Source organism: Phragmites australis, chromosome 19 (assembly GCF_958298935.1).
Source record: "Phragmites australis chromosome 19, lpPhrAust1.1, whole genome shotgun sequence".
In the NCBI taxonomy this organism is placed as follows: domain Eukaryota; kingdom Viridiplantae; phylum Streptophyta; class Magnoliopsida; order Poales; family Poaceae; genus Phragmites; species Phragmites australis.
Genome location: NC_084939.1, coordinates 4,621,775 through 4,629,539, shown reverse-complemented (window position 1 = coordinate 4,629,539; position 7,765 = coordinate 4,621,775). Strand labels below are relative to the sequence as shown.

At 43.1% G+C, this 7,765-nt stretch overlaps 1 pseudogene; it reads right to left on the bottom strand.

The window, feature by feature from the left end:
- Window positions 1–1,817: 1,817 nt before the first annotated feature.
- LOC133901088 (purple acid phosphatase 3-like) lies at window positions 1,818–7,239 on the bottom strand (annotated as a pseudogene).
- Window positions 7,240–7,765: the final 526 nt, after the last annotated feature.

Genomic DNA, 7,765 nt, shown 5'->3' with positions numbered 1-7,765 from the left:
AAGAAAATCACCAATCTACTATGTGCGCACAGTGCTAGCCAGTCTAGGCACGCGCAATAGCGGGTCAGATCTTATGACGGATCATAATTTGATCCATTACTTATTACTTATGTAGGAAGACCCGTCATCTATACCATGTCATAAGTGATAAGTAATAATATAGCCCGTCACTTATAGCTAGTGCGGGGAAATCCGTGACCTATGACTAGGTCATAAGTGACGGGTATAATTATAACCCGCCACCTATATTATAAGTGATGAGAAGTATTATAACCCGTGACCTATGATCTACAATCGGTGACGGATCTATGCTCGGTTCTGACCCGAAGCTATATAAAAGACGGATTATATAATGACCCATCACTAAATATGTTTCTTTTATCCGTTTTTCACGTAGTGCCTCCACCGCTGTTATTTTGACATCGCTGGCGGGGGTAGGGAATAAAACGTGCAGCAGCACTCCTCCGGCTTAACTTGTTCGTAGCAAGAGGGAGTGACTCTCTTGTAGCCGTGGATCCTGGCCTCGTGTCTTCATGTGTGGGAGCACTGTGCCCTGTCGTAGTGCGATGCTTCAGTGTTGCACGTCGTCTTAGCTGCACACAAATGCAATCCGCACAATTCAGACATGGTTAGTTAATCTAAAATTTGCAGACTAAAAATAGCTACATATACGTATAACAGAGTACCCAGCCCTCTATTGATGGAAAAAATGGCATGACCAGATTTTTTATACAATAGATAGTCCAGTGATCAATATCGTGTCATTATCAGATTATTCGGTGCTTATAGTTCGATTTCGGTCAGAAGACATACTTTCTGGAAAAAATAGTCCGGTGAGGAGCTCATTGAACGCCGGACTATCCGGAGAGTGGGATGAGAATTTGGTACAGCAAATCATACTCTTTGTATAAAATAGTCCAGCAAATGATCCAGTGAAAACGTCGAACTATCAGGTATGTAGAACATCAATTTGCGCCGAAAACTTACTCTCTGGAAGAAATAGTCCATGGTGATTCTGGGGTATCACCGGATTATCCGGTAAGAAGAACAAGATTTTTAGCCGAAAAAATATTCTCTGGTGAAAATTGTCTGGTGAGGTCTTTGATAATCGCTAGATCATCCGGTGCGTTCAAAAGGAAAACTTTGCACAAAATTTGTTCTCTGCAAATATTAGTCCGGTGAGGGTGTCTGGTGTACACCGGAGCATCCGGTGAAAGCAGGTGTGCTCTCTTGTCAAAAGTTACTCTCTGCAAATATTGGTCCGGTAACATACTCCAGTGAATATAAATGTGACGTCGGAATATCCGATGTATGTAAGATCGAGTGTTAGAGTTTCGGCCAAATGAATTTGCCGGATGGTCCGGTGTTCTGGAGTTTGTTTTCATCAAATCATCCGATGTTTAGTTCGAAACTGAATTAAAGTGGATTTGTAGATTTGTTCAGATCTCTTTGATGATTTTAGGCGAACAGAATATGTTTAGAGTTAAAATAATATCCTACTTTGATTTCCTAGGATGAAGACCATACCCCTTATAAAATGATCGCTCTGTTGATGACCATTAAGGATGACTACGATAACAAAGAAATGACCTCTTCTTCGAAGAAAAGTTTTAGTACCACTATCGAACTAGTAGCACATGCACACAAACCCTTGCAATAACTTTGATTAACTTACTGCACAGAAGATACAATTCTATCTTCCACATTGTGGACATCTTCACACATACACGATCGAACTTCTTCCAGCTCACACAAACAGTTAATTGCCTCTGATTAATCATCAACTCGCGTTGCTGCCTGCCTAGCTAGAAGGCCAACTAGATAGCTAATCCCGCTGCTGCAGATTTGGTGAGGTCCCAGCTGTGCATGACGCTGCCGGAGGCGTCGTAGAAGGTGAGGTTCGCCTCCGTCTTCCTCAGCTGCATCGATATGAAATGAAACCCTTCCCGTCGTAGAGGAACTCCACTCGTCAGAAGCTGAAGAGGGCTGCATTTTTTTTGTTTTATATTTTCAGATCAGAAAATTGAAATTTGGGACTTCTTTGTATAGTAACTAAAATGTATAGACGAACGTGTTTGGCAATACCTCACCTGTCTCTGCTGCTGATGTGCTGCAAGCAATGGTCATGTCCGTTCACGTACATGTCAACCCCGTGCGTCTGCGTTGCATTGCCTTGGTGAAACAAATCAGTTTAAGAATTCATATTACTGGAGCAGTAGTACTAGTAACCGTTCCAGATTTGCAGGCAAGAAGAGATGATATAGTCATGCGATAATGCCTCGAGGATTGGTCGAAGCAATTGCTCGAGCTCAGTGGTGTTTCCATGCTCGCAGGCGCTGCTGATGGGGTGGTGGCCAATGACGATCTTCCAGGCCGCCTCCGATTGCGTCAGTGCGTCCTCCAAATCCTGGTATAGAGACAAGTTATGCATGGGTCAAAATTCAGAAACCCCCTCATATAATTGAACGCAGTAGATATATATACATTGAGGAGATTTTTGATGTAGGTGCCGCGAGGAGAAACATCCCTCTACTACTATAGAAAGGGTCTACTCACATAAAAAGAAGACCTAATAAGAACCGATAATGATAACGAGTATCACTGCCGATTCATAACCAGAATCGGCAATGCAATTTAAACTATCACTGTCAGTTCCTTGCAAGAACTGGTAGTGCTATATCACTGCCGGTTCACAGTGATATAGTTTCTCAAAAGATGTGCATGTAATAACTAGTAGTGATAATAGCTATCAGTGTTGGTTGTATTTAAGGACCGGCAGTAATATCTAAAAATCCATACATCTTCACGCACCCATCTACTCGGCTTCTCTCGAGCACCTTTAAATACGATCACTTCTTGCTCTTGCTCTCACTTGATCGCTCTCTTGCTCTTGCTCTTGTTCTCCTCCACCACCACCGCCGCGTGATGGATTCGCTGCCACCTCCATAGTCGCCTTGTCCAGCCACACCTCCCACACGTGCACCGTTGTCCGGGGAAAAGGAGGAGGCCCCGACGGTGCGGTCGTTAGACAAGGTGGAGACCTCATACTCTGATGAGTGAACACCCCCCCCCCCCTTCCTAGGACGACATGTGGGACTTATTACTCAACAAGCTCAAGGTGAAGAAGCCCCGGTTGAGCTCGGATGAAGAGGAGAAGGAGGAGGCCGACGACGACTATGGTGAGGCCAGTGAAGTTGATAGCAGTGAAGGCAACAACAACGGTGATGAAGGCGAGGATGAGGATGACGATGACCGTGACGACGATGACTACTTCTTCGTCGTCGTGGCCAACGGCCGGTAGTCGCGTTTAGGGTTTTTTGCGTCATCGTAGTGGCCGACGACAGATAGTCGCGTTTAGGGTTTTTTGCGTGCACGAGTTTAGTGTTTTCACATGTGGCCGTGCAGGACTTTTGTTTTTGGTGTATAGTAATGGATTTCGTGAGTTAATTATATATTAGTGTGATATAAATCCTAATATTATGATAAAACTTGATTAAATTATTGCCTGACTCCTTAAATTTTTATTTACTTTTGTCCTGGATTGAGTATCACTGCTGGTTCGTAGCTGGAACCAACAGTGATAAGCATACAGATCGGTATTGTAAGCTCAAGAATTGATAGTGATAGTTTGTATCACTACCGGTTCATTGATATGTACAATTACTATTGGTTCTGTAACCGGCAGTGAGAACCCATGATTATCACTGCTGCATAATTATTGCCAGTTCAAAAACTAGCAGTAATGCAGTTTTTAATCGGCAATGATGATCTTTCGTGTAATAGTGCTCCAATCGTACTTGGTGATGATGTTCTAGTACTTGAGGATGAATGGAGTTGTGTCGATGGGGAAGAAGTCCGCAATTTCTTTTGGTGAACAACATATATATATATATATATATATCCAAATGTAAAAATGCCAAAAAAGTTCATCGTTTTGTATAAACATTCAACCTGCACTACTACAGAAATGGTCATCAGTGTCGGCTCAAAAACGTCATCAATGGCGGTTTTTGAACTGACACTGATTACTTGGTACTGATAATCACAGACTATCAGTACCGGTTTATGAACCAGAACTGATGCTTAGACTATCAGTGCCGGTTCATTCTTATAGTCTGAGTATCAATGTCGGCTAGTGTGACAAGCCGGTAGTGATACTTCTATAGGCACAAATAAATTTGAATTCAATAATATAGAATTCTAAATCCGCTTTCAAATTTGTATTCAAATATATGTAGGCATTCATCATAGGAAGATATATACACATGGATAACAAATAGTTCATCCCCATTCACACATAATCATAAGTTCATTAACATCCACACATAAATATTACCATAGTTCACATCATAGGTTAAATACATTGCAAATGCACTCATCCCTATTTCTACGATGCACGTCGAATCATATAGTCTTCAAGTTGGCATCTATGATATCAACTCCATATATCTCATCCAAATGGTGTAGTGCATAAACGAGTGCACTATCTTGAGCAAGAAATAGCAGATCCATCACAGTTCTATAAACAGCGAAACCTCCTCCACCGAACTCTACATAAGCCTGATACCAGCCTTCATGAACTCTCTTGACTTTCAAGCTAATCATTGTGATACCCAGTCGCTCCATGAGATAACGTAAGAGTGAACCCAAGCTAACATCCAAATACATCATGAAATAAAAATCCAACATGCAAAGAGCGTGAATATGAAGAGAAAATTTGATAATATATGAAACAATACTATAGACTAAAATTTGTGGCACCAAACATGTCAAGTGCATGTAACTGTGATAGATTGATAGTCTTTGAAGCCACATCTTCCATATTTTTCTCAAGCGCTTTCAATTTGAAATAGTTGTAGTTGGGTAAAATGTACCTAGCTTGATCTTCAATCTCTTGCAAACCGCTGCCACCGTATTTTTTTAAGTCACATGGATCTCAGGTGATTGGATGCCAGAGACAACAATATTGATAGATTCTTCATTTGCCGACATCTAAAAACTAATTGATATCTTCCTTGTGCCACTATCACCTATAGTTATAGTCACAACAGGTTGTGTACAACCCTCTATGTGAGCAATCATTCCATTTAACCAAACTAGAGGAGAAATCACCTACATCAATACATGCGTATCTTTAACAACTACACATTTTTCAATTATCAGTTGTCCAACCAAAATAGATGTGAGGTATACTATTTTGATCATCCCTAGGGGCACCAGGGAGGGCGGGCGCCGGGGAGGGTGGGGGCGTCGAGTTCGTAGAGTAATATGCTAGGAGGACGCGCGGGGGGCACCACGCGGCGGAATTTAGACACTACTTCAGATGCATCCACGATACCTGCTAGATCCATGCAACATCTACAAAAAGTATGGCATATGTATGCAAACGATGTGCTTAGAACGCTGTCTTGATGTGAGTGTATATCAAGATTCAACTTGAAAATAATAATCGGGCACCAAATTTATACCCTAGTGTCTAGCTATCTGTAATTTGGAATCTGCTGGACCTATAGGTAGGGGGATGCAAACCATGTTGTACTTACCTAGCTTCGAAAATTGATTAAAATCATTAGGCCAGTTTGCTCATTTGAATAATCTTATCCTAAGAAAGTTCCAACACAACAATAACAAAATTTCAGAACCAACCTTTTTATTTTTCAACATGGTCGCTTTCATTCTTCAACCAGTTTATAAGCATAGAGGTACTTTCACATTGAAAAAATATAAGATAACATGTACATTAACAATGGCTAACATTTAATCAGATGAACTAAAATGCTTGCTTTCGTTCTTCAACAAACCAAGAGCACAATTGAACTAATGCTATGTAAAGATCATCAGTTCCTTCAACCACCAAAATTGCTATCTGATTACACAACAAAGTAACCACATTTTTTTACTCAATTGATGGTAGAGTTGCACGACCTCGACGATTGCACGGGCGACGGGGATGAGGACGGGGATCTGAGGCAGCAGGGACGACTGGGCTGGCAACGCTCCAGGGATGAGGATGGTGCATGGGTGATGACGATGAGGACAGCGTGCGGGCTCCAGGGACGGTAATAGTGGGGAGGCGGCGCCAACTCCAGGATGAGGATGGTGATGGGATGAGGATGGCGTGCGGGCTCCGGGGATGACGACGGCGGGGAGGCAGCGTCGGCTCCGGGATGAGGATGGCGACGGGGATGAGGATGGCGTGTGGGCTCCGAGGACGGCGACGGCGGGGAGGCGGCGTCGGCTCCAGGGACGGCGACGGGGATGGCGATGACGATAGGGAGGCGACAGCAGCTCTAAGGATGACAGCGTTGGTGAGGCAATAGGAATCGGTAGGTGTGCAAGGGAGGAATGGGGAGGATACGGCTAAGTCTTGCTTATACAGGGACAAAGTATCAGTGCCGGCTATGGTCTACAACCGGCACTGATACTAGAATTAGTGTTGGTTGTATAACCCAACTGACACTGATAGTTGAACTATTAGTGCCAATTTTTTCCTAGAAGCGACACTAATATTGTGGTGGCGGAAAGGGGTGTCGGAGTTGGGGATGACGGCGCGGCAGTGAGGTGGCGGAAAGGGGCGCCAAAGTTGGGGATGACGCGTTAGGGGGAGAAGAATATGCCTTTTTAGACTATAGACTTATTAGTCCCATCCTGTAATACGAACCAGCACTATTACTCAGTATAAGTACCGACTCGTATTTACCAGTCGGCACTGAAGTATCAGTGCTGGTTTGATCTAAGAGCTGGCACTGATATTAAGTATCAGTGCCGGGTTCAACCCGGCTTGATCATTGATCGAGCGCGAGAAGTTATAAACCGGCACTGATACTTCATCAATACCGATTTTATCCTAACTGACACTGATGGGGCGGCACAGATGATTATTTTTGTTGTAGTGCTGTAAACTTTTTGACAATATGGTTCCATAATTAAGTGTACATCCAAAGATTGCTTCATTTGATGCTCACCTGAGTTGACGATGAAGGACTTCGCAATGGAGACGCACCGGCTGTCCACATCGCGAATGGCAGGGTCTTGCTTCTTCAGAATTCAGAGCCGAGCCATACTGTGATCTTGCGATCATCTGAACTCTTAAGCCGTCACTGATCTTAGCATATTGATCACATTACCGATGTACCAAGGCTTCTGGAGGCTCTGGGCGGTGTAGATGCTGGTGAGGGACTCCATGAAGAGCGGGTCACTGGTGTTGGCGATGACGAAGTCATGTCCAGCTTCTCCCATACCACTCCCATCCACATGCACACAGTATGTAGATAAGATTTCATCATGTTTCAACCAGGAAAGTATAAGTTGTGCCACGTCACCACCATAGCTGAAATGGCACGATTGTGACATTCGATTATATATCCACTAAACTCGTTTAGTGACCTAATTAAACATGCATTATGGGAGGACTTTGGTGACCTGTTTAAAACGACGGGAAAGATCGGAGAGACCTATGGTGCAATTTACTCACACTGCTACAGAAATAGGTTTATATACCGTCATATCACTACCGTTTTCTTATGAGCTGACAGTGATTAAATATCACTGCTGGTTCGTATCATGGGCTGACACTAAAAGGTCATTCAAAAAGAACCGGCAGTGAAAATCCACTATCACTGCCGGCTCTAACCACGAGCCGGCAGTGATACTATCACTCCCGGCTCGTGACTAAAGCTGGCAGTGATAAGTGGATGACAGTTTATTTTAAAAAATTTATAATTTTTTATACGAAGTCGGATAGGAACAAACTTTATATCAAAAT